The 27,031-nt window shown below is 37.0% G+C and overlaps 2 pseudogenes; one reads left to right on the top strand and one right to left on the bottom strand.

Annotated features, from left to right (window-relative positions):
* Positions 1-1,294: 1,294 nt before the first annotated feature.
* On the top strand, positions 1,295-14,722 carry LOC119522502 (annotated as a pseudogene).
* A 6,408-nt stretch (positions 14,723-21,130) lies between these two features.
* LOC119523467 lies at positions 21,131-23,448 on the bottom strand (annotated as a pseudogene).
* Positions 23,449-27,031: the final 3,583 nt, after the last annotated feature.

Here is a 27,031-nt window from a genome sequence, read left to right as displayed (position 1 = left end):
GTAAACACAAAGAAAGTATCAGAGAATATGACCATATAGATGAAGAGTATGGGTTACGAGGAGTGGGGGAAGGGGCAATGGGGAGTTAAGAAATGAGTGTAGGGTTTCTGTTTGGGGTGAAGGGAAATTTCTAGTAATGGGTGGTGGGAAGGTGAGGGCATTGCAACATTGTGAATGTGATTAATCCCACTAATGGAATGCTAGGGAGAGGTTGGAATGGGAAGATTTAGGCTGTATATATGTTTCCACAATTGAAAAAAAAAAAAGACAGTCTAAATAGATAATGACAATTAAATGCCAAGGATGATCCTGGATGGGATCTGAGGATGGAGGAGAGGAGGCTCAAAGAGACACAGTTGTGACATAAGAAAAAAATGAAATATAGAATGTAAGGTTTGTATCAATGTTCAATTTCTTGAACTTCTTAGCTGTGCTTAATGTGATTGCATAAAGGGATGTTCTTGTTCATGGGAAATGTATATGTGAATTATATTGTTTGTTCAAGGATGTGTGCAGCTTGCTCTCATATGTTCAGAAGACAGAGCAATAGACGATGGACGATAGGGAGGGAGGGAGGGAGGGAAAGAAAGAAATGGAGTGACAGGATGTTAAAGTTGGTGGATTGGGGTATCGGTGGAGGGTGTTGTGGTATGCTGGAGTTCTGTGTATGGGGTTTGTATTGTTTTTCCAACTGTTCCTGTAAGTTTGAATTTATTTCAAAATAAAATTAAAAAAAAAAAGACTCATCCTGATTGACGTGGTCCACACCCTAACTGAAGTAACTTCTTCAAAAGCCCCTACTTACAATGGGTTCACACCCACAGGAATGGATTAGATTTCAGAACATGCTTTTCTGGGGTACATACAACTCCAAACCACCACAGCCAGCTAGTGAAATAAGGTAAATAAATAAGTAAATGGCAGAAGAACCAGAAAGAAAGAATTAAATCCGATAAGACTGTGTACTTAGGAAATCTGGAAGAATCTTGTAATAAACTAGCAATTAACAGGCAGATTTAACAAGGTTCCTTGATACATGTTTAAACACAAAAATGATTATAATTCTTTATATAAGCAACATATAAAAACAATATTTTAAAAATATGAAAATTTAAATAGCATTAGCAAACACCATATATATAAGAATAAATATAATAAAATATTTGAAATACCTGTAACCTGGAAACTGAAAACAAACCAAAGAAAACACTATTTCATCTTTTTTTTTTTTTTACAATGGATTTGCTGCCAGAACACAGATGTAGTGAAAACCATCACTATATCTTAAGCCAAAATGGGAAAGCAAAAGACTCATATCAACATTGTTGTCATTGGGCACGTAGATTCAGGCAAGTCCACCACTACTGGCCATATGATCTACAAATGTGGTGGAATCAACAAAAGAACCATTGAAAAATTTGAGAAGGAGGCTGTTGAGATGGGAAACATATCCTTCAAGTATGCCTGGGTCTTGGATAAACTGAAAGCTGAACGTGAGTGTGGTATCACCATTGCTGTCTCTCTGTGGAAACTGGAGACCAGCAAGTTTTATGTGACCATCATTGATGCCCCAGGATGCAGAGACTTGATTAAAAACACAATTACAGGCACACCTCAGGCTGACTGTGCTGTCCTGACTGTTGCTGCTGGTGTTGGGGAATTTGAAGCTGGTACCTCCAAGAATGGGCAGAACTGTGAGTGTGCCCTTCTGGCTTACACACTGGGTGTGAAATAACTAATAGTTGGTTTTAACAAAATGTATTCTACTGAGTCACCCTACAGCCAGAAGAAAGATGAGGAAATTGTTAAGGAAGTCAGCACCTACATGAAAAAAACTGTCTACAACCTCAACACAGTAGCATTTGTATCAATTTCTGGTTGGAATGGTGACAACATGCTGGATCCAAGTGCTAACATGCCTTGCTTCAAGGAATGGAAAGTCACCTGTAAGAATGGCAATGCTAGTGGAACCACACTGCATGAAACTCTGGATTACATCCTGCCATCTACTCGTCCAACTGACAAACCCTTGCATCTGCCTCTTCAGGATGTCTACAATATGTGGTATTGGTACTGTCCCTGTGAGCTGAGTGGAGATTGCTGTTCTCAAACAGGGCATGGTGGTCACCTTTGCTCCAGTCAACACTACAACTGAAGTGAAGTCTGTTGAAATGCACCATGAAGCTTTGAGTGAAGCTGTTCCTGGGGACAGTGTGGGCTTCAATGTCAAGACCATGTCTGTAAAAAATGTTCATCATGGCAATGTGACTGAAGGCATCAAAAATGACCAACCAATGGAAGCAGCTGGTTTCACTGCTCAGGTGATTATGCTGAACCACCTAGGCCAAATCAGTGCTGGCCATGCACCTGTGTTGGATTGGCACACAGTTCATATTGCTTGCAAGTGTGCTGGGCTGAAGAAGATTGATTGACATTCCCATAAGAAGCTGGAAGATGGACTGAAATTCCTGAAATCTGGTGAAGCTGCCACCATTGATATTGTTCCTGGCAAGTCCATGAATGTTGAGAGCTTCTCTGACTCTCCTCCTCTGGGTGATGTGGCTGTTTGTGATATGAGATAGACAGTTGCTGTGGGTGTCATCAAGGCAGTGGACAAGAAGGCTGCTGGGGCTGGCAAGGTCACTAAATCTGCCCAGAAAGCTCAGAAAGCTAAATTAATATTATCCATAACACCTGCAACCCCAGTCTTAATCAGTGGTGGAAGAACTGTCTCAGAACTGTTTGTCTCAATTGGCCTTTTAAGTTTAATAGTAAAAGACTGGTTAATGATAACAATGCCTTGTAAAACCTTGAGAAGGAAAGGAATGTTTTGTGGACAATTTGTTTTTGTGTGGCAGTTTTAAGTTATTTGTTTTTGAAAACAGTTCTTTTTAAATTGAAAACAATGACCAAAAATCTGTCGCAAAATTTTGAGACTCATTAAAACAAAGTTCAATGAGAAATACACTATTTTAAGAAATTAAAAATATAAATATAAATAGAGGAATATACCACATTTATTATTCAATTTGGGAAAGATGTCAATTCTCTGAAAATTTATCTGAAGTCTCATTACACTGCCAATCAAAATCACAGCAAGGTTATTTTGGGTGAAATTGGCAAACCAATGCTGAAATTCTCATGTAATTGAGAAGGAACCAAACTCTTCAAAATAATATTAAAGTAAAACAAAGTGGAGGATGTAAATCATGAGATATCAAGACTTTCTTTGAAGTTACCAAAAGACAATATGATATTTTCAAGGACAGACAAGGATATTTTCAAGGATAGACAAATAGACCAATGTAAAAAAAAATAGTCCAGAAACAGACCCACATTTATATGATCTCCTGATTTATGAAATAGACTCCAAATCAATTTAGTGGGGGAAAATGTGATTGTTTCAAGAAATTATGGTGGGCCAAATGGATGTACATATGGAAAAAATGTACCCTAAGCCCATCTCATTTCACATATAAAATTTAATTCCAGATGGATTTCTGATCTAAATTTGACATGCAGCAGAATAAAGGTTTTATGGAAAAACAAAACAATAATCCCCAACATAATTTTTTTTAAAAAAAGGAAACATAGCTACAAATCCTGCAGACAGTAAGAATTAAATGGGTACCATGGTCAATTTATGTAAAAAAAAGAAAAGAAAGAAAGATAAAATTTAGATAAAATAGACATATTACTATTAAAATACAATTTACCCAAATGGATTCAAGAAAAAAAGATGAAAACATAACTGTCCTTTAAACATTTGGAAATTGCATCATTAATTATTATTTTTTTTACCATAAAGATGTTCTTGGTCTTGATCTGCATTCTGGTGGGTGTAGACCCATTTGTATGTGGACCCACTGTAAATAAGATCCCTTCAAGATGTTACTTCAGTTAAAACATGCCCAGACTTAATTAGATTGGGTTTTTTTTAAATTCAATTTTATTGAGACTGTTCACATACCATGCAATCATCCAAAGTGCACAATCAATTGCCTGTGGTACCATCACACAGCTGTGCATCCATCGCCACAATTAATTATTTTTCAAATTTTAAGAACATTTTCATTACTCCAGAAAATAAATAAAAACAAAAAAGGAAACTCAAATCCTCCCATACCCCTAACCCACCCCCTCCATTATTGACTTATAGTATTGGTATGGTACATTTGTTACTATTGATAAAAGAATGCTAAAATACTATTAACTGTAGTACATAGTTTGCAGTAAGTATATTTTTTCCCTATATAACCCTCTGTTATTAACTTCTAGTTATCGTGTCACATATTTGTTCTAGTTCATGAAAGGGATTTCTAATATTTGTACAGTTAATCATGGACGTTGTTCCCCACAAGATTCACTGTTTTATACACGCCCATCTTTTAACCTCCAACGTTCCTTCTGGTGACATATGTGACTCTGAGCTTCCCCTTTCCACCACCTTCACATACCATTCAGCACTGTTATTCTCACAACATGCTACCATCACCTCTGTTCATTTCCATACATTTAAGTTCACCCTAGATGAACATTCTGCTCATAATAAGCAACCACTCCCCATTCTTTAGCCTCGTTCTATATCCTGGTAACTTATATTTCATGTCTATGAGTTTACATATTATAATTATTTCATGTCAGTGACACCATACATTATTTGTCCTTTTGTGTCTGACTTACTTCACTCAATATAATGCCCTCAAGGTTTCTTCATCAACCCATTTTTAAGACAGTTTTGTTCACACACCATATGTTCTGTCCTAAATAAACAGTCAGTGGTTCCCTGTATAATCACATGTATATCCATTCACCACCATCATCACTATCTATAAAAGGACATCTCCATTTCTTCTACAAAGAAGGAGGAAGATCAAAGAAGGTAGAGGCACAAAAGAAAAGAAAAAGAAAGAAAAAAACAGCTAAAAAGCAACAAAAAGAAAGATGGAATCAAACTAAAGTAAAATAAAAACGTCAGACAACATCACCAATGCCAAGAGTCCTCTACCCCTCCCTTATATCCCCCTCTTATAGGCATTTAGCTTTAGCATATTGCCTTTGTTACATTAAAGGGAGCATAATACAATGTTTCTGTTAACTATAGTCTCTAGTTTGCATTGATTGTATTTTTCCCCAGTACCACCCCATTTTTAACCCCTTGCAAGGTTGACATTCATTTGTTCTCCCTCATGTAACAACATAGTTGAACATTGTATCACAATTGTTAAGCACTATAGGTTTCACTGGGTTATACAGTCCAAGGGTTTATCTTTCCTCTTTCTTTCTGGTGTCCAAATCTTCCTCTTTCAGCTATACTCACAGTCATCTTTGTTCAGTGTACTTACATTGCTGTGCCGCCATCACCAAAAATTGTGTTCCAAACCTCTCACTCCTGTCTTTTCCTATCTGTCTGTAGTGCTCCCTATAGTATTTCCTGTGGAGCAGGTATCTTGTTCACAAACTCTGTCATTGTCTGTTTGTCTGTTTGTCAAAGAATATTTTAAACTCTCCCTCATATTTGAAGGACAGTTTTGCCGGATATAGGATTCTTGGTTGGTGGTTTTTCTCTTTCAGTATCTTAAATATATCACACCACATCTTTCTTGCCTCCATGGTTTCTACTGAGAAATCCACCCATAGTCTTATCAAGCTTCCTTTATATTTGATAGATCACTTTTCTCTTGCTGCTTTCAGGATTCTTTCTTTGTGTTTGATATTTGATAATCTGATTATTAAGTGTCTTGGCCTAGGTCTATTTAGATCTATTCTGTTTGGGGTATTCTGCACTTCTTGGATCTGTAATATTATGTCTCATAAGAGATGGGAAATTTTCATTGATTATTTCCTGTATTATTGCTTCTGCCCCTTTTCTGTTCTCTTCTCCTTCTGGGACACCCATGACATGTGCATTCATGCACTTCATATTGTCATTCAATTCTCTGAGGCATTGCTCATGTTTTTCCATTCTTTTCCCTATCTATTCTTTTGTGTGTAGGATTTCAGGTGTATTATTCTCCAGTTACTGAATGTTTTCCATCTCTTGTGTTGTGCCTTTCATTTCTATAGATTCTGCCAGTTGTTTTTTCAAACTTTCGATTACTACCTTATGTTCACCTAGTGTTTTCTTTACTCCTTCATCTCTTTTGCCATATCTTCCCTAATCTTGTTGAATTGATTTAGTATTAGTTGTTTCAATTCCTGTATTTTAGTTGAAGCGTATGTTTGTTCCTTTGACTGGGCCATATCTTTGTTTTCCTAGTGTGATTTGTGGTTTTCTGTTGTCTAGGCATCTTGTTTCCTTGGTAACCCCAGTCATATTTTCCCAGACCAGAATGGGTTCAGGTCTCAGAACGGGGCTATAGTCAGGGTGTATCTTAAAGGAATGACAGACTTTCCTATGAGGTTTCCAGTCACTGTGCTTCTCCTAACTTGCCCAGCAGGTGGTGCCTGTAAGCCTGTCATTCCCCACTGGTGTAAAGAGGTGTGGCTCCTTTAATTTTCAGGTTAAGTTGTTTCTGGATTGATTCTTTTCCCCAAGGCCCTGGGTCTGAGTTCTGAAGGGAGGGCGGGCATTTGGGCTGGGCCCCACCTCCCTCTTCTTAGGGAAGATACACCTCCTAGGGAGTTATCTTCTGCATTTGAATTACTCCTTTGTCTCTCTGACTCTGTTAACTCCACCTCTGTCTGAGTCAGAGTGCTGAGAACTGCAGATGGTTGAGGATCTCTCCATTGAGCCACTCAGGTAGAGAGAGTAATAAGAGAAAGAAAGCCCCTTTTCAGAGCCATTCCACAGCCCCCCTCAGGTTCACCCCATCGGCCAGAGAGATCAACCATTCTTCTGGTCTCCCTTTCCTGGGGCACAGGCACCTTCTGGCTCTCTAAGGCCAGTCTCTAAAAGTCTCTGTATTTTTTTTTTCTTTTTTTAATTATTTTTTTTCTCTCCATCAGCCCCACTTCCTCTCCACTGGGAGTGACCTCAGGGTACTTTGTTGCTTGTTAGGGGTTTGTCTATGTTTGTAGTTTGTATTCAGCAGTCCACGTTTGTTAATTAAAACCCCAGTTGGAGCTAGGCTGAGCTATATTTGCTGGCTCCGGGAATGCTGCTTTCTCCTACAGTGAGGTCTTGCAGCTCAGCCAGCCATGGGGGTAGGGAGCTCACGGCACGATTCTGCAGTTTTTACTTACGGATTCTATGCTGTGATCTCAGCCATTCCACCCAATCTAGGTTGATCTACAATGTGTAGACAGTCATGGTTGTCTCCTAGCAGTTGTTCTAGATTATTTGCTAGTTGTTCCTGGTTGTTTATTAGTTGTTCCAGGGGACTAACTAAACTCCACACCTCTCCATGCTGCCATCTTGCCCCTCCAGCCTAGATTGGGTATTCATCTGAATTAATCGAATCCTTGATAAGCAGATTGTAAGTCAGATGGAGGAAGTTATGAGGAGCAGCCAGAAGATGGAAGTCAATGGAACCTGAAAGAGAAAGGATAAGACTCCTCCATGTTCATTGCCATGTAAGATAAAAGCCAGGTACCAAGGTTCACTTCCAGACAGCCCCAAAATGCCAGTCTTCAGGGAGAAAGTATCCCCTTTCTGACCCCTCAATTTTAGACTTCCAGCCTCAAAACTATGAGCCAGTAAATTTCCATTGTTTATGCCAATTCACTCTATGGTATTTGTTTTAGCTGCTAGGAAACTGAAGCACAGAGAGTGAAATGTAAAAAAAAAGAGGAATAAAATACTTGTTGGACATATAAGCAACAAAAGCCTCTTATATGGAATATATAGAGAATATGCAAATCAATAAGAAAAAGACAACCAATAGAAAAATGGCTAAAATCTTGAGTGGGCACTTTTCAAATGAGGAATCCCAAATGGCAATAAATTTAGGTAAAGGCACTCAGACTCATTAATAATCAGATAAATTAAAATTAAAATTACCAAATATCCATTGGATCAACACAAGTTAAAATGACAATAGCAGTTATTTAGGTATGAGGAACAGGAGCTCTCAAACACTGTTGGTGGAAGCATAAATTGATATGACTACTTTGGAAGATGATTTGTCATTATCTGCTTAAATTGAAGAAACAGAGCCTATGACCAAAATTCTGCTCCTAGGTATAGACCACTGACAATCTAATACATATATGTATCAGAGTACACGTACAAGAATGTTTATATCAGTGCTGTTCTAAAATAGTCCCAAACTGGAAAAGAACCCAAATGTCCACAAATGGTATAATGGATGGTTATATTTACATGGTGAGGTAAAACAGTGAAGTACAGCAATGAAAATAAATGATCTACAGCTACTCAACAGATCATGATAAATCTCATGAGCATCATGTTGAGTGAAAAAAAAAGCAAGGCATTTAAGATACGTTTTAGTATAATTCCAATAATTGTATTTATACAAACTAAAAAATAAGCTAGGGAAAACCATTTAGATATTTTAGGGAGGCACAACCTTTGAAATCTGGAAGGGATATATGTTGGGCCTCTGGGTGCTGGAAATATTTTATTTCTTAACTTGGGTGACACTAACCTGTGTGTCTTTATAATTTTTTAATACATTGCTTAAGTGTATGCGCTTTTTGTATGTGGTCATGTTTCACAAGAAAAAAAAATACTAAACATTATTTAGCAATGAGACTTTTTCAAAACCATGAAATGTTTTGAGATATCAGTCTCTCACCTTGTATTCCAAGTCATGCATAAGAATTTGCTCATAGATATGTAGATCTGATATTAAGTTCAAATAAAAGTCAGGGTTAACAATTTAAAAAACAAGTACGGTTTTGTGTTTCTCAGTTAGTCGTGACTGTTAAACAGCCAAACCTACCAATTACCTCCTACAGTTAAATCATTGAAAATCTTTTGAAATCCAAGGTAACCAAAAATAAGAGCAATACCTGAAATTGCCAGTACTACCGTAGAAGGGGCAGGTAATAAGACTGTCTAATAAATATCATTTTCATAATAATGTGAGTGTATATCTCAAGGAAACCTTGATTTTAAGCTAGTGACTTTAAAAAAATCTTGCAGGAAGTACCTCCGGGGTTTTGAGTATGATTTCAAAGTCAAACATCACGTATCTACCACCAAGGAAAAATGTGCGTGCCTGTGTGTTTGTGTGTACATATACAAGGATACACATACATGCACACCTAAAAATAGCCATTAGACTTTCTTGGCCTATAGAAAGGCAACCTTAATGCTCTTATTGGCACACTACCAGGGATTTAAAACATCCATTTCAAGACTTGTGCAGCTGTGGCGATAACATTGGCAATAGAACAGAAATTATATTTCGCCAGGAGAAAGTGGCATTCAATTTAAAAATTCTACACAAAGGGGTTTCAATGAGAATGAATGCCCTGTCCAATGCACAGGCTTATAAATCAGTTATTTAGGAATGGGCTGGTGTCAGCATCTGCCAAAACTTTTTTCAGGTTCAGAGAGTGAATTCAAGGGAAATGAGAATGAAAACCCATTAAATCCATCGCTGGCCCTTGTCTTTCTAATTCACAAATAAAAACACCATGCTCTTCAAAAATATCCAATGACATGGCCAAGGCAAAATATACCTCCAGGAAAAATAAATAAAATTATGTTCTCTTGAAAATTCTCTCAAGATCATGGTAAGGGGACCAGAGAGAGAGTGACAACAACCTACAGCTATGAGATAGAAAACCAGTTTTAGCAGAAGCAGAACTATGCATTGCTACTTGGGCCATGTGGAATGAGTAGCATGCTGGTTTATAATAGGCAAAAATGAGTTTCAGTTCCTGATGTGCATGATTTTGCGTCGTGGTCCCTCAGAAGAAAGTTGACCTTTTCCTAATTCCCGGTGGTGGGGAGAATGCCTCTGGGGTTGCACACTCTGGGAAGATTGATGACATTTAAAAGAACTGAATATTTAAGAGCATGAACACTTTATGTAATAGAAGCAATCTTCAATTTCAAAACAGTCACCTGCTTGCTAAAAATAGGGACTCCTAGCAAGAGAGTATCTCACTGAATATAATTTTCTATTGGTGTATTTTTAGTACACTGTACGATAAGGTGACTAATGGGAAACTTTAAAAGTATGTTTTAATGATGGGGATATTTCAAGAGTTTTTAATTCTGATAAGATTTCCCAAAGCATGATGCTATGAGGTGGGCAAAATCAAAATACAGCTCTCACCCCACGAAGAAGCTTTTGAAAGATTTCCTTCACTGTATCTTACCTTTTGTTGAAATAAGTGTTGTAGGTTTCATTATTTCTATTTCTGCAGTTTGGAAGACACGATAAAGAGAGTTAAGCTGTCAATTTCCTATTTTTAGCTCAGTTACATAGTACAAGTTCAATAACATCTTTGCGAGAAGATATTTTAGGAGCATTTGTGAAATTGCTTAAGGTAATTAATTCAAGTTCAAATTAGAAAATGAACCCATCAGGGACATTATTATCAAGAAGGAATTCTTTCAGAGTACAGCGTGTCTGAGAGCCGATATTTTGGGATTATACTTGATTGGATACTCTTAGAAATATAAAGTAACCAATGTTTATGCATGCATTTATATAAAAGTATCCCTTATTCATGGAGAAAGAGTGTTTCATTTGCTAAAGAGGTTTCCTCTTTTTGCTTCCCAACTCCAGTTTTTTCTCACCATCTACTGTCCCAACTGCTGTTGAGTTCATTTAACCTCCTCATCAGATTAATCTTCAGTTATCATTTCTCCTCTCTCTGACAATCACTAGTGCCCCCTCATGTGACCAAGCACATCACTGAACAGTTGATTGGCACACTTACCAGGAGTACTCATTTCTAAATCAGATTATATCAGTTCTACTTATTATTAGAGTTACCTAATTTACTTAAATATTATGTAAATCAATAAAATATGAGTTTGAAAGAAAAGAGGTGTTCTTTCTTTTATTAACAAGTTGAGGGCTTTGAGAAGACTCTATAATGATGAGTCATTAAAAAGACGAGTTGCTGTCAAATGTGTACGTGGGGAGAGAAAAGTATAAAAAATTGGGGAAAGTTATAGAACCCTCTAACTAGTCTGAATCCAGCTTGCTACCACAATTCTCTAAGTTACTGCCCCATTTGAAAGAAGCAGGAACTGAAGATGGTAGTCTACACCATTATGAGTGATATATATGCAAGAAGGGCATGAGACTTGATCATATATCCAAAGCAAAGGCCTTAGGTTACATTGCAAGGTTGGCAAATGTGATGATTGATTTTATGTGTCAGCTCGGCTAGGTTGTGGTGTCTGGTTGTGTGGTCCAACACTGGCCTAGTTGTTACTGTGGAGGTATTCCATAGATGGGATTAGCATTTGCAAGCAGTTGACTAAGTAAAGATTACTCTCAGGCATGTGGGTGGGCCTCATCCAATCAGATGGAGGTCTTAACGATTAGAACTGAGGATTTCAGGTATCAGAAGGAATTCTGCCTTGAGACTATACCCTCCACTCTGCCCTACCTCCCTTACAGAGTTGGATTTTAACATCACTCTTCCTGGAATTCCCAGTCTCAGACCTGCCATATGGGATTTGGATTTACCAGTCCCCAAAATCATGTGAGCCAGTTCCCCATAATAAATCATATATATAAATCATATATATATAGGCTCTGATTCTCTGGAGAACCCAGACTAATAAAGCAAATTGATGTGCTTTTGTTTTCTTTAAAATCGTACCACATATGCATGTGCCTTTTAAAAAAAAGAAACATACTGCTCTGTTCCACCAACTTTCAATTAACCAAGTAACTACTTGTCATAACCCAGTTGGGTTAGAGAGCTTGTAATGTCATAACACTTTGCATCTCTTTCCCTCATCCTTTTAACACCTAGTTATTCTCAGTCCATTTGCACAATGAAGTTTAATTTGTTGAAATTAGGAGGAAAATGACTTCAGAAAGACCATGTAACATAGTAGATATATAGAGAAGTCCAGTTAGATGAGGAATTAAAGCAGGGAAGATGAAAAAACAGTCCACTCATTGTTGCCAGGTAATCAAACATCACACTTCTTAAGGTCAAGAATGCACACAGAAGTATGGTAAAAAATATATGGAAGTTTCTGCCCCAAGGACTAGAATAAGTAGTAATAGACAATTTTGTCTTTGATTTGCTACATGAGCTTTGTCAAATTTCTTTCTTTCCTTAATCATAATTTCTGAAATCTTCTCTAACATTCAGTAGATGTAGAAATAAGACATACAAATATAATGTCACTCATCACAGAAATATTGAATTTTACATGAATAGTCCACCTAATATTTTATAACATTATTTGTCAAGACCCAAACCTCTTAAAAGGAGAGGCAAGGCTAGAGAGAAGAATGTAATTGTGGGACATCTGTCTGTGGAAACCAGAAGGAGAAAGCAAAATGTTCTTTGTTCAATCCAGAAAATCTATGTAATGAAGATGGGCCTTATTGTTCAGTGTGAAGAAAGGGAGTAACTTGCTTGGGGAAGAGAAGAGAGGGATAGTGTATTTTTCATATGCAATAAGGAAACAATGATTTATTTGTTTGTTTTAAATGAAGATAATAAACAAGTATTCTTGTTTTTCCTCCCAGCAGTGGTAGGCAAAGTGCATTAAGAGTCATGGAAAAATGGGATCATTTGACAAGCAAAGAATATATTTTCATGGAATGTGCCTTTGAAGGTTTGTTTTTCCCCACACTGGAAGTCTATTCAGAACAGAAAACAGAATGGGGTGGGGGAGAAATATTTCTAAATGTAATTCTGGACACACCTAAAATTCGACTAATTATTAATCATGAAACAGACTGTAAAATAGTCATATTAGATGGGAACTTTTCTTTAGAGAAAAATGAAATTAAAGTTTAAGCAGTGTCTGGAGTGGATCTCAACACTTTTTATATATGGGAATGTCAATGCAATGAGCCCTGGAGAGCAGACTGATTATGGGTTAAAAATAACCACATTCTTGGTTTTGAAGTGTACTACTGAATTCTTGTTTGACAATAAACTATTACTATATTGCCATGTTTAATCGAAACATATTGCTATGGCCTCATAGGTAAACTTCCACAAATTATATAATCTTTCCCAGTGATATAATTGGACAAGGACAACATGGATTCCAGTTGGAACAAGAAAACAGGAAGCAGATTTTAGGGGCCCCATTAAAGACAGTCCTACTTGTACATTTTACCATCATAGTCCTAATATCACCACTGTGCAAATGTCCACACCAACAGTTATTCTCAAGACACAGATGATAGTTGATATATTTCAAAAAATATTGGATACAAAAAATGTGGTATAATAAAGGAATTTTGACAGTCCCTTAAAATCTATTATAACTGGATGTGGTTGACTTGATATTTATTACTAGTTTCAGAATCCTGGTAGGTTTTTTGTCCCTATCATCCGTTACCTAATATATACTCAGGTGCAGGCACAAAACAGCCCATTTATTTATATCCTACCTCATTTTTTTTCTACTTCATTATCTTGTATAATAATGTTGTTTAAGTGGCAAAATTGTCTCAGGTTTTAGACCTCTACTGGCCTCAGAGAAGGGATAGGAAACAGTATAGTATTGTGGAAAGATTCCCAGAATTACAGTCAATAAAACTGGGTCTGAAGGTCAAAGCTCCATTTACTAGATATGGACAATCACATCCCATTTCTGGCCATCAGTTTCCTCTATAAAAATATGCTTATGGGTCAAAGGTATTATTACATGAGAAAGAGTTTCGTAAACTATTGCGGCAGGATAATTTACTGAAATATTTATTTTCATCCTGCCTCTGTGGAACTGAGGAAAAAATGGTAGTTACCTTCCCTAGGCAATCCTCAAAAGCTTTTGTGTTAAGGATCTGGACTTTCCATGCCCCTGGAGGAGCTTAACGTCCTTTCTGTTACTGAGTCAAAACCAAATTGCTTTAAATGAAATGTGGTTTCCTGGACTGGGTCCTGGAACAAAAAAAAAGGACAATAGTGGGAAAGCTGGTGAAATCTGAATAAAGTCTGGAGTTTACTTAATAATGTTAAACCAATATTGGTTTCTTAGTTTTGACAACTTTACCAAGGTAATATAATATATTAACATTAGAGGACACTGGATGAGGGATATATAGGAATTCTTTGTATTATCTTGAAAACTTCTCTGTAAATCTAAGATTATTCCAAAAAGTATAAAGTTTATTTCAAAATTAAAAAGTGGAAGTTATCCTGAAGAAGAAACCCTGACAAGACTTTTATTTGGGGAATATTAGCAGTTAATGGAGCCTGGGACAGGAGTGAGGGTCAGAACTTAATCATGGAGGAGAAAGGGCTCTATTCACAAGGCCTGGGGGAAAGAAGTTGGTTTCTGCAAATATTGGGGATGTGCACCCCAGTAACATGCAGCATCCTAAAATTGACAGAACTCTGATTGACAGGCATGGTAGTTTGAATTATGTACCCCAACAAAAAATATATTCTTAATTCTAATCCATGTTCCTGTGAGTGTGAATTCAAATATAAATAGGACTTTTTGAAGACGGTATCTTAGTTAAGGTGTGGCCTTACTGAATCAGGGTGGGCCTTAATGTGTATTACTGGAGGCCGCATAAAGAGAAGAAACTGGAGGCCGGAAGTCATAGAAAGCCGCAGGGAGGAGCCAGAAGCCGGGAGTCAGCCAAAACCAGAAAAGCAGCCACAGGAAGAGAGAGATCACTGTGCGACATGTGACGCGTGACACGTGATGCCTGACGCGAGGCAGGAAATGCAACTTCAAGGATTGTGGTAAGCTAGCACCTGAATGCTACAGACCTCGAAGAAAATGTTGCCTGGCTGATGCTTCCGTTTCAGACTTCTAGCCTCAGAAACTGTGAGTCAATCCATTCTTGCTCTTTAAGCCAACCCATTGTATGCTATTTTCTATAGCAGCCATGCAAAATAAGACAATAGAATCCTGGGGGAATTGAACATCTATAGCTAATACTTGTGGCCTTGGAATTTGTGGGAAAAGAACCCTCTACCCACCATGGAGGGAATAGCGTTCACAGCCTGTCAATAAACCACACAGGTATTGGGAATACGCACTAAAGCAGTTTACATGTTTTACATCCCCTGTTTTTGCTCACCAAGTAATCCCTCCAATTCTAGGAAAACTCCAGAGAGGTGGGCCTCCAAAAAACAAGATTGAATTTATCACCACAGGATAAAGAAAAGTCATGTAACATGTTCTTGCCCCCTCTCGAGTGTGATGGAATATGTGCATGGCCACTACATTATAAATAATTGAATACATATATAAATACATAAGCATAATTATTTGGGAAGGGTGAGGATTTCTGCTGGGTGAGCTCTCTATTCAGCACAAAGCCATCCACAGGATTAAAAGCACTTCTTGTGAAAATCCATAGCACATACCAATTAATCACCGGTCTTGGCAGTTGCAGACTGGACAATGAAGGTTATATTACATAATAAAAATATGAAGTAAGATGTTATAAATATATAAAATTGAGTGGAATTAAAATTTTAATGGGAAATTAAGTTAAATAATTATTTTCCAAGATAATTTGGACTGTAAGAATATAATGAGTCTTAGTGAATGCATTCTTTTGTCAATTGGTAAATATCAATTTCATATGATACAGCAATAAAAGTGAGTGAAAATGCTTTGAGCCTGAAATTCTGTAACAAACACTTAAAAGAAGAAAAAATCCTACTTGTTTTAATATTCTTAATGCATGTAAATCAATATCTAAGTGACAAACTTATTTCAAAATATACCTAGCATACAACAGCTGGAGGTTAAATGAATCTTTCTAAATAAAATAATAAATTGGCTGTCACCAGGAGCATAAACTTTTATTGTATGAAACATTTTTATTTCATAGTGTAAAATTGGCAACTTTGGTGATTCATTGTTCATGGAACAGCTTGAGATCAGCGCTAAAATGTCGATTATTTTGTTTTAATAGTCTAATCTTTCTAAACCACTTCAGATGTTTCATTATAAGTATAATGGGAGGGCAAAAAAGAGCCTAAATGATTTTTTTTAAAAGAACTGAAGCTTCATTTGCAACATCCTACAGAAATTGAGAAAAATTTGTTTAAAATGTGAAAAAATAATTCATCATGGTTGCATATTTATGATTAATTTAAATATTTTTAACCTTATCTGTTCCATAGAACTGTTATGCTTGAAGACATCTTAAGAGACGTGAACTGTTAATAAGTGAGTACTGGATGAAGAAGAAATTTATTTGTAGGAGTTTCTGAGAAGATTATATATGTCAGATCAATGGAGAATGAATTATAGTGCAGCTCTGTTAGAAGTAGCCCCAGAGGGCGCTCATTTGAAAGAGGTAAGAAGTGTGATTCCAAGTCCAGAGTCAAGGATATGAAACTAAAGATTGAGTTTTGAGGAAATTATTCCAATATTGTTCCTTTCTCTGTATGGGTTTTGAATGTGGATACTCTTCATTTTTAGTTCCTTAAATGATTTGCATTTTTCATTTCCTAGGAACATATATAGCTTTAAATATTTCGTTCATTTTGTCTTCATAACTGTGCTATGATGTAGGCAATGTCTTAGTTATCTATTGCTGTATAAAAAATTACCATAAACTTAGTGGATGAAAACAACTTAAATTTATTATTGCACAGTTTCCATCAGTCCAGAGTCCATACACAGCTTAGCTGGGTTATCTGCTTAGGCTTTTATGACCAGCTGTGTCTTTATCTGGAGACTTGACTACAAACAATTTGTTTCCAAGCCCCTTCCGGTTATTGGCAGAATTGATTTCCTTGAGGCTGTATGACTGTGATCCCAGTTTTCTTGGTAATTGTGGGTAGGGACTGCTCTCAGCTCCTAGGGACTGCTCTCAGGTCCTTGCTGCATGGACCCCTCCATAGGCAGTCTGCGACATGATAGTTTGCTTCTTCAAGGCCAGCAGTGGTATTGCTCTCGATTAGAATCTCTCCCTTCTGCTAAAACAGAGTCTTGAAAAACATAATGTAATCAGTACAATGATTATCCTATTATAGTCACAGAGCCTGCCCATACTCAAGGGGAGGGGATTTTACAAGGCATATATACAAGGGCAGAAAATTTTGGGGGCCATCTTAGAATTCTCCCAACCACAGATACATTTGCAGATAAGGAAACTGAGTCATGGAAGGACTTGATAAATTGCCCATACAGCTAAGCTAGTAAACAGTGAGGCCAGTATTTGAACCCAGGAGACCTACTTCCAGAGTCTACTTGGTAAGCAGTGCAGTATGCTGCTTGTTTTCTGACTTTTCTCCTAGAAGCCTCTTTGGAAACACTCTTCCATGTTGCTATTTATAAATAGATATCAACATGATTATGTGAGGCCTCATTTAAATTTTGGACATGACAAAAACCTTTTACTGGTTCATAAAGATGAAGCTCTCTAATCATGTTTACCCTCACAGACTTGTAGAAAATACTATTGTTGTTGTTGTTACTGTTATTTACAATAAAGAAGTGACAGATAGCTTAACTCTTTACCTTCTGAAAGAACTATATCTACCATTTTACTTGCAGGGCATTGGGTATGCGTGCTGTCTGCCAGCTCACTTAGACACCAGTTAGAAAAAGCATAATGCTTATGAATTCCACTCATGTATGATGGCATGCAAAACAATGCATTTTGTAAAGCAATTGGAAGAGGGAGCCAAAATCCACTTGAGTAGAGCCAAAATATGCCAGAAACAAGAGTCTGCAGTCTGCTAGGGGTGGACAAATACCATCTTTTTTATGTATGAGGAAATAATCTGTATGGTTGAAAGAACTACATTTTTAAATAATGCAACAAAATATGCTTGTCAATGCATATAACAAACAATTGTTGAACAGCTACTATGTAACTCAGGTACTCTCACAGACACTGTTTACTTATAAATCAATAACACAATATTCTACCCTTAAGGAGTTCACTGTGTAGCAGTGAACTGAGAGTTAAATAAATGTTTACAGAGTGTTCTATGACATTTGTTTTAATAAAGATATACATATAGCAATAGCACCATGTAAGAGTGAAGGATTTCCCAGATGTAGGTGAATGCAGGAAAGAGCATCGTAGATGCAGTATTGCTGCTGAGTATCAAATGATGAAGAGGAACTCCTTGGATAGGCAAGACAGGAGGTGGTGCAAGGGACATTTCAAGCTGAAGAAACATGTTTAAGGTCAGGAAAGCATGAAAGAACAAGGAGTGTTAGATGGCTTCAAAAGAGCTTGGATTTGTAAATTGGGAATGCCAATTTAGACTCGAAAGATGGGAATGAAGCAGGTTATTAATGGCCTAGTCTGCCATACTCACGCTTTGAAACTTGATGATGATTTTGATTTCTTAGGAACAGATGGTTTAATGAAGTGTAGGCTTGTTCATTTGGATTAGTACATATGTTAATTTTTGCTGCTTCCAGATGGGTATTTGAGCCAAAATATTTTAAATTTTATTTTTTGATCTCAATACGAATGTAACTGCAGCTTTGCAATCCATGAATTATCATCAGAGACTCCATGAGAGTAGAGATCTTTCTTCTGTTTCCTGATGTATATCAAGTTTCCAGAAGAGGGCCAAGCACATAGTCGTGTCTCGGTAATTATTTGTTGAATAAATTTGGTTACTTTCAATAACATGTTAACAGTAGTTATTCTGGGTGAATTTTATTTTCTTCTTGATAAATTATGTGCAGTATTTTTTCTAAATTCTCTAAAATAAGTATGCATCACTTATTAATGAGAAAAACAGATTTACAAACAATATAAACATTTTAATATACCCATATGATCACAGTCTACTTTTCTATATTTCCCCAATTCTCTATAATGAAGATGTATTGCTTTTATGATGAAAAATATTAAAATGTTACTGTATCAGTCACGGTTGTCCAGAGAAACAGAACCAACAGGAAATGCATGCTATGTATGTGTGTGTATATGCCCTGATGGCACGTTGGGATCCACCAGGGAGCTTTAAAAATATTGGTACCCAAGATCCAGGCCCAAAGATTCTGATTTAATTGGAGTTGGGTGAGCCCTGGACATCAGTATATATATATAAGGATTTCCAGATTCTCATAGTATATAGGCAGTCTTGAGATGCACAGAGCCAGAAGTTCTCTAAGTGCTGCTTCAGGTCTGATGAGCTATGATCTACTTGACTATGTCAATCACACCATAAAAAGAGGCATATATTTCATTTATTTTCTATATTTTGTCTGACGAGTTTCTACATCCTGGCTGGTGTTACTAATTAGCTCCTATAGTTATCATTCTGCAGATCTTAGTATGTTATGTAGACTTTTATTTTCTTCTTCATAGTTGGTCCCTGGCTGGGGACCCTAATAAAGGGACAGAATTTGATTACTCAGATGCCCAAGATTGTCTTCATTTGTTTAGATATACCTGGAGTCCTCTGGTTCTGTAATGAGCATAATCCCTAGTGGGCTAATGTGCTCATTTCTGTAATAGGGGTCTTCCATACATTTGGACTACATAGGCTAACCATAGGATCAACTGAAACACTCATTGAAATGGAGCATATGCTTTCTAGATGAGTCAACTTGACTAACTGTGTTGATGTTGAAGACTGGGAGCAGCCTGGGGTAGGCAGTGCTAGAAGAAAATAAAACAAATTAATTTATTAGGAAGATGCAGTGGCATCAATCTATGCCCCTCCCTTTGCTGCTTTTTTCATCATCTCCCAGAGTGGTGCCCTCTGAAAGCTTTTAGATGATATAACTCCTCATAAGATTTAAAATAGTCAGTCAATGATGGTCTGCCAAAAGAGGCAGCTGTCTAACCAGGGAAGCACTCTATGCAGGAGGGAATTAGGAGCCTTATACTCAACCAAACATCTCCCTTGCCTTTGGAGGAGGGGATGGTGGATGGAGAATTTGACTATTCAAGTGCTGAGGTGAAGTATAATCAGAAACAATCTTTCATTTCACACACACACGCACACACACACATGCACACACATACATATCACAGTCATATGCACTGGGTTTTCAATTTAATTCCATAAAGCACTTAGTGACTATGCACTATGCTAAGTTCTGGGATGATGAGGAAATTAAACAAAACAGAACAAACAACAAAGAGCTATGGTTCTTGCTCTCCCAGAGCTCACTATCTAGGGAAGAAGAAAAACACACAAACTGTGAGAGAGAACAAATATGTGCCAAATGGTATTGTCAAATGGGGAGGTGGTACACTTAGAAGATAATATCCTATGAGGAGAGACACCTAAATCAATTAACAATGCAGTTTCAAATATTTATATTTCAAAGGATGACCAGAATAGTCATGAGGTGAAATCAGAGATGTTGTTTTGCTTGTTGAGTGCTGTAACCTCATTGTCTAGAACAGTATCAGGTATAGGGTAGGTGGCCAGTAAATCGTTGTTTAATAGCTTTTTAATGAATAAGTTAATGGGTAATTTTATACTCTTCCAATGATTTTAAATAGATGATCTCCCCTACAAACAGTATTTATGAGATGAGAATTCATTGTTTTCTTCATTATCTTTCTCATTAGTTATTTTTTTAGCTCAAAAATAGGGTATCTGTTTATTTTGCCACATTGTATGTTTTTCAAATGAAATATATGGTTAGAGATGGAATTTTTTTAGAAAAACAGGTGAAGAGAAACCAAGTTATCCCTTTTCAGCTGGCTGTAAACCTTAAAGTGAAAAATTCCACTTTGTACATCTTAGATATGTATATAGATACAGCAGAGAAGGTTTAAACGTTTGAGTCACCACCTTAAATATCATTTCTAGTGGTCAGTAATCTATGACCCTTGGACTGAATTTGGCCTGTGGCCTATTTTTATACCACCTGAAGCTAAGAATTGGATTTTACAATTTTTAAATGGATTGTTTTAAAAAATGTGACATACAGTATATGGTCTGCAAAGCCTAAAATATTTACAATCTAGCCCTTTACAGAAAAATTTTCAGATCCCTGATTTATGTTTTACAGAATTCAGGCAGCACAATTCAAGTCCATGTTAATGCTCATTTAATCCCATCATGATTGTAGAAACATTATAAAAGGTGCCTTCTGATGTCATTTCTTAGAATTTTTTTTTCTTTCAATTTTTCTTCATCTTCAACATCAAAGTTCATCCTTATCTCCCTTTCCTTAATTGTGTAGAGTTTACAACTTTTCATGTATTAAGGTAGCAATATCTTTTGCATCTCTGACATCTATTTGCTCTGCCCAAATATTTCTCTTTGCTCTTTCATAGGGATAAAATTTAACAGTTGGTTAGGCTCTACTACTAGCTTTTTGGTATGTCTGAGCATAAGATTGACAGTCTATTTTTCCAGCTTTCACTTTTCCTTTAATCATCCTAGCCAAGAGCTCAAACTCTGGATCAAAATATTGGCAAGGTCCACATCAAGGGGCATAGAAATGAACCACCCAGCGATTTTTCCCTTGCAGAAATTTTTCATTGAAAGTCTGAGGTGTTAGATTTATGGACACTTGAGATAAAAATCCTAAACCCCAGATTCTTAGGGAATATGCATCCCTAATCCAACCACTGTAACTATGATATTCATAAGCTTTACTTGATTTGGGGGGAAAAATTCTTATGTCAGTGTGCCTTCGAACATTTTCTTGGGAACAAAAAGAATGGTAGTGCTGGCAGTCTCTACTGCCCACATTGATCAGTCCAGTTAACAACTTGGCCACTCTCTTCCATTCTGGCATTAAGACTTGGCATGGATGACACCATGGAGAATAGAAATCAGCCATCCAGACTTCATCATGTTTTCTTTGTTTAAATAGTTCATTGAAAGTTGAGGGTGTAAGGGAGACCACTGAAGGATTCGTAAGGTCCTCTATGAACTCCATGATCTGTTCAGCAGAGTGATGTCCTTCATATTCATGATCATTGGACTGATTGAATGCCATGTTGTTGGATAAGCCTGAATGTTATACTTGTTACAGAATCTTCCATGAACTCTACAATCTAGCATACCAAACGTAAGCTGACCATAAAGATGATCTGATGCTATTCATAACTCTGGCAATAAAGCTTGACATGGTGGACACCAAGGAGTAAAAAAATCAACAAGCCATGATTCTTTGTCACTGGCAGGAAAATTTTGAGGTACAAGTGTAGTATCATGAGAATTAACACTTTCTTTGGCAAATGCAAGTATATCACACAGAATCTTCTTTCCGTGATGAGTTTCATATTTGGTTCTTTGTCCTTTAAATACTGCTAGACATGGCTGAAAAATATAGAGATTACTACAGATGTCTGGTGCAGAGGGTCAGTCAAACCTTCCAACTTGAATATCTTCATTTTTAAGTAGAGTTTTCCATTTCTTCAACTTAGCATCATTAGAGTTTTCATTTTTTCCAAAATGAAAAAAAATAAGAGCTGTCTATGGTGAGCTAAACGATCCTCTAGTGTATTTGCCAAAAGTAGTTCAAAACCTGGAAGAGTATTCATTATTTCCAAATATATTCCTTTATCATCCAATGAATTAAAAGACAAAATACCACTTTTCCCTTTGTTAGTTTAAGAGGCTCCAGGAGGAAAATAGACAGTAGTAATTGCAATATCCAAACTTTTACAAAGGTTGTCCTGAGTTGCACAGTCCATCCATCCCACATTAACAAGACCATCCAACATGCCGCTGAGTCTGAGTCATGACTGTGAAGTCAAACAGTTTCCTCCATTGGAGCAAAAAGTGATCAGCCAGTCAATACCAGCAGCAAGAGCAGTTTGAATAAAGTTAACAAAATTTCCCGCCCGTAATTCTGTCACTGTGTTTCTAACATGCTGCAAGGCAAAACTCACTAAATTTTCTTTAGATCTGTCACCATGATATTTCACTGCAGCCATTCCAGATCTAAAAATGAAGAGGCTGGGATAACTGTTGACTCCTTTCATTCGGCAAATCATTCTGTCATCTCCACAGTTAACAGCTCCAATTCGAAGTAATCCATTCACTTCTTTAGCAAAGTCTCTCCATGTGGGAGCTAAATCATGGCAGTGTGAACATCCTGGGGAGTAAAAGTTTACAAATCACAGTTCTCCAGAATTAACCGCAGTATCAAATTTTCTTCTACCTAATGTTATGATTTCAAAATCATAACAGTAATAGTTCAAGCTTTCATAGTGGCCTCTTTCTTGATTATCTGTAAGTCCCCTTTCCCCATATTTGTCATACTTTTCCTGGAGCTCTTCATCTTTGAGTAATTAATATGCTTGCATTTTTATCAGGTTGTAACTTCAATGCCAATTTCTTGAAAGCTTGTCTTATTTCTCTACTGCTTGCACTTTTGGATACTCCAAGTAAACTGTAAAAATCCTGATCTGTTCCCACTAAAAGGGCCATATACACTATTAGAAAACAGAGAACGATCCTTTTCAAGTCTCTGACATAATCACCTTTATTTAACCGGACTCTCATTCTTTTCCTTACACCAGTTCTGATTTAAGTGAACATTAAGACACACTGCTGGTTCCAGTTGATACAGGATGCGAGTTTGAGAACATCTGTCCACATTACTCCACGGGTAAATCAAATATCACAAAATTGTCTCCAAAAACATTAATTTCAGTGTCGCGGGGTCACCTCTTGTAGCTACTCTCCCATCCTCAATTCCAGCCAGCCAAGCCCAGGCTGTGTGGGAGGGAGCACGCACTCTCAGATGGCTGGGCTGCCATGCTCAGGGTAGGGGGGACAAGCTGCACCAGCAGAGATGAGCTGAGTGCAGGGCCACCCCAGGTATGCTTCTCCCATGCAGGTTCTCATTAGTCTTTAACGTTGTAAAATTTACATACAATAACATTTACCAATTTTAACCATGTACTTTGATGAGTTCTCATCAACATGTACAGTTGTGTAGCCACCAGAGCATTCGTAATACAAAACATTTTCATCAACCCAGTAAGGTCTCTTTTTCACCTTGTAGCTTTAATCTCCTCCTGGGACCCTCAGCCCCAGCAAACTTTGACCTGCTTTCTGTTCTCTAGTTTTACTTTTTCTTGAATTTCGTGTAAGTGTAAGGAATACATTATGAAGTAATTTGCATTTGAGTTTTTTATTTTAGCATAATAATTTTGATATCCATCCACGTTGCTGCAGACATTAGTAGTTCATTCGTTTTATTGCTCTGTAATAGTTATGTGGATGAAAAACAATGTATTCATCCATTCACTAGTTGATGGACATTTGGATTGTTTCCAATTGGTTCTACTATGAATAGAGCTGCTGTGAACCTTCAGTACAAGTCTTTGTGTGGATCTGTGAAATCATTTATCTTGAGTAAATAGGTAAAAGTAGAACTACTAGATCATGTGGTAAGTGACTGTTTAACATTTTAAGAAAGCACCCAACAGATTTCCAAAGTGGCTCTACCATTTGGAATTTCCACAAGCAGTGTAAAAGAGTTCCAGTTGTTCCACAACATTACCCACACTTTCAGTTACCAGCGTTTAAAAAATTTTTGCTGTTCTATTTGGTGTACAGTGGTTTTAAGTTGCATTTCTCTAATAGTTAATCATGCTGATTATTACATAGTGTGCTTCTTTACATTCATTCTGAATATGTTCTGTGGTGAATTTTCTGCTATACTATTTGGCCCTTTATTTACTGACATGATTTTGCTTCTTCCTGTTGAGTTCTTAAGAGACCTCTATTGTCCTGGATACAAAATCTTTATCAAGTATATGATTCTTATTAATGTAAAATTCACATAACGAAATTCATCATTTTTTACCATTATGAAGTGTACAGTTCAGTGGCTTTTAGTACATTAACAAGGCTGTGCAAACATCACCACTATCTAATTCCAGAGCGTTTTCACCGCCCCAAAAGAAATCCCATACCCTTTAAGCAGTCAGTCCACATACCCCCTTCCCCTAGTCCCTGGCAAACACTAAACGTTTTTCTCTTTCTACAGATTTTCCAATTCTGGACAATTCATATAAATTGAATCATACCATATGGAACATTTTGGTCTGGTTTCTTTCACTTAGCTAAAGTTTTCAAGGTTCATTCAGGTTGTAGCATGTACCAGTCAGTACTTTATTCCTTTTTAAAAAAATTTTTTATTGGAGAAGTTGTAGATTTACATACAGGTCATGCAGAAAATACAGAGTTCCTGTATATCACCCTCACACACAGTTTTCCCGATCAACAATTTGCATTAGTGTGGTAATTTTGTTAAAATTGATGAAACAATGTTATTATAATTATACTACTAAATATAGTCCATAGTTTGCAGTAGAGTTTACTGTTTGTGTTATGCAGTCCTATGGAGTTTTGAAAAAATTATTCTATTTTCATATATACAACCTAAAATTTCTCCTGTAAGCAAGTTCAAATATATAATTCAATGGAGATAATTACATTCATAATGTTGTGCTACCATCACCACCATCTATTACCAAAACTATTCCATTAACCCAAACAGAAATTCGGTTCAGTTTAAACATTGACTCCCCATTACCTACCCACACCCCAACCCCTGGTAACCTGTTTTCTTGTTTCTAATTCTGTTAATTTGCTTATTCTAGTTATTTCATATAAGTGAGATCACAAGACATTTGTCCTTTTGTGTCTGGCTTATTTCACTCAACATGATGTCCTCAAGTTTCATCCATGTTGACACATGTATCAGGACATCATTCCTTTCCACAGCTGAATAAGATTCCATTTTATGTATATACCATGTTTTGATTACCCATTCATCTGTTGATGGACACTTGGGTTGCTTCCACCTTTTAACCATTATGAATAATGCTGCTAAGAACTTTGATAGGTAAATGTCTGTTGAGCCCTTGCTTTCAGTTTTTTTTTTGTATATGTGTAGAACTGGGATTGTCAGGTAATATGATAATTCTGTACTTAACTTTTTGAAGAACCACCAAACTGTTTTCCACAGTGTCTGCACTATTTTATATTGCCACCAGCAATGAATGAGAGTTCCTATTTCTCCACATCCTCTCCAAAACTTGTTATTTTTTGTTTCTTTAATAATGGCCCTTCTAGTGGGTATGAATTGGCATCTCATTGTGCTTTTGATTTGCATTTCCCTTATGGCTAATGATTTTGAACGTTTTTCAATTGCTTATTGGCCATTTGTATATGTTCTTTGGCGAAATGTCTATTCAAGACTTTTCTCATTTTAAATTTAGGTTATTTATCTTTTCCTTGTTGAGATGTAGGATTTCTTTATATAGTCTGGATATTAAACCCTTATTGAATATGTGGTTTCCTAATATTTTCTCCCATTCTATAGGTTATCTTTTTTAGCAGTTTTATTGAGATATATTCACATACCTTACCATCCATCCAAGGTGTACGATCAGTGGCTTTTAGTGTAATCACATTGTTGTGCATTCATCACCACAGTCAATTTTAGAACATTTTCATTACTCCAAAAAGAAAAATTCCATACCCCCTTAGCAGTCACCTCTCAGTCCCTCTATCCTTCCCCAGCCCTACTGTGCTGGTTTGGATGTATTATGGCCCCCGAAATGCCATTATCTTTAGTGCAATCTTGTAAAGGCTGATGTATTTGTGCTGATTAGGTTGGAATCCTTTGATTGAGTGTTTCCATGTGACCTGTGACCCACCCAACTGTAGGTGATAACTGATTTAATGTTTCCATGGAGATTTGGCCCTGCCCATTCAGGGTGGGTCTTAATTGGAACATTGGAGTATTTTAAAAGAGCCACACAGACCCAGACGGTGCTGCAGCCACGAGGGACACTTTGAAGAGCACACAGGAGCTGAGAGAGGAGCTGAAATGCAACCTAGGAGCAAGCAGAAGCCAGCCACATGCCTTCCCAGCTAACAGAGGTTTTCCCGATGCCAATAGCCTTTCTGCAGTGAAGGTACCGGATTGTTGATGCCTTACCTCAGACACTTTATGGCCTTAAGACTGTAACTGTGTAACCAAATGACCCCCCCCCCCTTATAAAAGCCAATCCATTTCTGGTGTTTTGCAAAACGGCAGCATTAGCAAACTAGAAACACCTACATA

The sequence above is a fragment of the Choloepus didactylus genome, chromosome X (genome assembly GCF_015220235.1).
Source record: "Choloepus didactylus isolate mChoDid1 chromosome X, mChoDid1.pri, whole genome shotgun sequence".
NCBI lineage: Eukaryota > Metazoa > Chordata > Mammalia > Pilosa > Megalonychidae > Choloepus > Choloepus didactylus.
The sequence above is the reverse complement of the archived record's forward strand: the minus strand, read 5'-3'. Positions and strand labels throughout refer to the sequence as shown.